Below are 3893 nucleotides of genomic sequence, written 5' to 3'. Positions count from 1 at the left end.
ACTATCTCTATTGTTGGACTATAGTATGTAATGACTTGGTAACAGAAGCTCAGAAGGATCCACCCAATCCAAACAAAAGTTACTTTTTTGCTAACAAACACAAAAGTGTGAAAGGAGAAAAAAAATAATAAAAATTCTGGACAGCAAAAAAGATGGGTCTGCTGCCTAAAGGTGTTCAGTCCGCGAGGTTTATTACTTTTCCAAGTGATTTCAGTTGAAAAGAAACACACATCAGTGGTTGTTCCACATGACTGACCAAGTCACATTTGTCCCGCAGTGACAGATAAAGCCTTCTGAAGAAAATAGAGAATATCTGAAAAGATAGAAATCATGAAAACTTTGATTATCTCATCATAGACTTCAAATTGACTGAACCAACCATTCAGAGGCTCAAAGCCATCATGTAATTTTACATTCAGTGTCGCTTCCACAATCATCTATGCACCAGTGTTGAGCATGAACTAGATGTTTGTCAATTGACAAACAACAGGACAAACAGCTTCTGAGTTCACGTTGACTGGTGAGGCTCTGCCTCCTCCTGCTCCCTTGAGTGTATGTCCCCGAGTCCTACCCAGGGACACTTATGTACAGGATGAAATGGAGATCAAACCAAAACCGGATTGGGAAGAAAACAAATGGTGAACAACTGTCACATATTCTGGGACATAACTTTGCCACTGCTGCAGTCACAACACAATACATGTAATATTCTTGTGCTGGAATTTTTAACAGCTCAGAACTCAAATATAAAATCATATGCAATGAGTCAAAACAGCAGCCGGTACTCCCTTGTAAAGTGCTTTTCTCCCGATGAACTGCAAAGAGGCAAAGCTTTTAAAGTCCATCACTTCTTGCGTTTGGCTTGCTGACAGCTCTGCAGTCTGTCTTCATGCTTCCATCAGCCTTTGATTGAACTACTGAAACCTACTTTTGCACAGTTGTGCACACACACACACCAGTGTACCGATGGCATCTTTCACACTTCTAAATGAGCCACCCCACCCCACCAATTGTTTAACCAGACAAAATGTGACCCATTTCAACAAAGCCCCATTTCTGATGACATGAAACGTTATAATGCATTTGACAAAAAAAAAAAAGGGTGAAAAATTGGGCACAGTGTGCGATCTGATTGAAATCAGATGCCGTTTGCTTGAAGTTGTGACTACTAAAACGAATAGGCGGGTAATTGAAAGCTACACTCATACTTAACTTTATTCAGCTTTCACTAAAATCAACGTTACCAACAAATACAGTATATTCGGTGGGCCTTAAAGATCCTCCACCCACACACCAGTCTCTGCTTATGCTGCCTAATCACATTGTAATTAGAATCAATGCAACTACAATTCTGTCAGAAAAAGAAAAAAAAAAGTAGAATCTTCCACCCAAGCAGGACCAACGGAGCTAAATGAGACTGATGCCAATCAGGCACGTCTGTTTGCCCCCGCACAAACTTCAGACAAGGTCTAATCAAGCACAGTCTTTGTTCGGTATGAATTCTCTTGCATCAGCATTTAAGACATCTTTATCTTAGTTGTGTGCTTTCCTGCTTCACAGACTAGAAAGGTCCGGACTTGTTTCAGCTTATAAGACACATTGAAATTATACGCACGCAACTATAACAATATGACTAAATATTGAGTAGAAAGCGTCTGAAGATGTGCTCTGGTATCTGGCAAGATATTAGCACCGAGTTGCAATGTCGTGTTTCAGTGGATGGAAGTTTGTTCAGCATATTGTAGAAATTGATTATTAATGATCTGGAATCCAACCCAATCCATGCTCTTCAAACCATTCCTGAACAATTTTTTTCCCCTGCGGGGAAAAGCACATTATCTTACAAAAAAAAAAAAATGTCCATTGCAATCAAGGAAAACCATCCCTATGAGAGGGTATACTGGTCTGCAACAAGGGAGTGGATTTAGGTTTGCTTGTTGCTCTCCGTCGCCGTCCTGTCGTTTTCACTCCTATCCCCTTAACCAGCCGAACAGCAGCAAGTCTCCACCTCTGAGCCTGGTTCTGCAGGTTTCTTCCTGTTAAAAGAGAGATTTCCTCTTTCCACTGTCACTTGTGGTGGCTCATGTTGAATTGTGGCGGTTTTTGTCTGTTTTGGAACGACTGAGTTGTATTTGGCGCTCTAGAATTAAAAATGAATTGAAGCCAAAGTGGTACTCGTCAAATCAACGTCCACACTGATGACACACGAACACACCGTGGAAATGGATGCAACAGATCAGGACTCTGTTTCTCCGGTTCCTCCATGAGTCTCGGGCATCCATTGGCAAGTTCAACTCTTTTCTTCGCCCGATTTCAGACAGAAAATCACCATTGCATTGCAAACACTCCACATTATCTTCTTGTTCAAATCATTATGCTTCCACGTTCTTCAGCTTGTAACATAAGGACGTACTGTATGTGCTCTCAAGTAAATTCCCCCTTCAAACTGGTGCCTTTCAGAACACATGATCGCTGTTATTCACTCTTACGGTCAGTGACCAGAATGTTGTGGCTGATTCGTGTATGCAACAGAAAAGCAGACTGCTGCATAATGCAGACAGCCACAGGTGCAAAAGTGCACTTCCACTGTCTCTCTCTCACACACACACACAAGTGCACACTCCTGCGCTCCCCCGATGCCAAGGAAATAGACGTGGACCTAAAACTACCAGGGAGTTCACTTTCAGAGAGTGTTCATGCATGTGCATGGGGAGAGGACTTTTATTATGTGTGAGGTAAGACGCAGCTGCCAACCCCGGATTGATAAGGTTCATTATCGTACATCTTAAAAAAAAAAAAAAAAAAAGGGAAGTCGACTCGAGTGCACAGCACAGGCTGGATTTACACAGGAAAAAATGGATGTACTGAAACGTAGTCTGTCTTATTTTCCTATATTTGATTACCTCGTACTCAGTGAAAATGTTTTTTTTTCTGTCAAATATCAAGAAAGAAAATCAGCAAGTAACTAATATGTCTGGCTGTTTATTTGTTCTCCTGTTTGAATAGAATAAAGGGTGGTGATATGTTTGTGTCAGTCGTGTCTTGTTGTCTATTTATGTAAAGCTGTGATGACTATTTTGACATATTCAGGTCTTTGTTGTGATTTCTTGGTGGAGTTTCCAACGCACTTATTACCGTAACCATGGTGAAATATAATAATATCTCAATCGTTTGGCACACTGTTGTGTCTGGCGTTCTAATGCACTTGTGTCTATGTAGTTTTTATGTGTTCAGCTCCTGTTCCAATCCTCCTATTTATGATTCAAAGCTCACTGGTTAAATTGTGGATAATGTAAAACATTATTTTAGAGATGGATTTTTATATATATATATATATATAAAAGACCACATTGAGATGCAACCTGGCAAACGTCAGATGTTTCAGACGTTCACTCACACCAGAAGAACTTCAAACCCATTAAAAAAAAATGACTGTTACATTTTTCTTACTGTATTTCATGTTGGTCTGCAGGCAAACAAGACCACCCTGAAGCCCTCCGGCATAAAAACAACAACAACAAATAAATAAAAAAAAAACACTGTCAGATCTAAAACAAAAGAAACACCTTAAACCCATATCCCACATGAGCCCCCAAGTTATATTATGCTTTCTGGCCGTGGTGCAGTGCAGGAGCACAACATAAAAGAAAGAGCAGAGGACGAGTGTAAGACAAATATTCATCCCAAATCTTTCAATCAACAGCTTTTCGACGAGTTACCGATGAGCAGAAATGACTCTAAATCCCCCACATAGCTCATTTAATCTGAGAAGGACAGTGAAAGCCACAAAAACCAAAGAAAACTAATGTTTAAGAAATGTTAGCCCACACCTGTAGCCTAAAGTGAAAAAGTGGAAACTAAACAACCCTTTCAAGTGAAAACAGAAAACTTTC

This window comes from Lipophrys pholis (genome assembly GCF_963383615.2).
Source record: "Lipophrys pholis genome assembly, chromosome: 1".
In the NCBI taxonomy this organism is placed as follows: Eukaryota; Metazoa; Chordata; class Actinopteri; order Blenniiformes; family Blenniidae; genus Lipophrys; species Lipophrys pholis.
Note: the sequence above shows the minus strand (reverse complement) of the source record.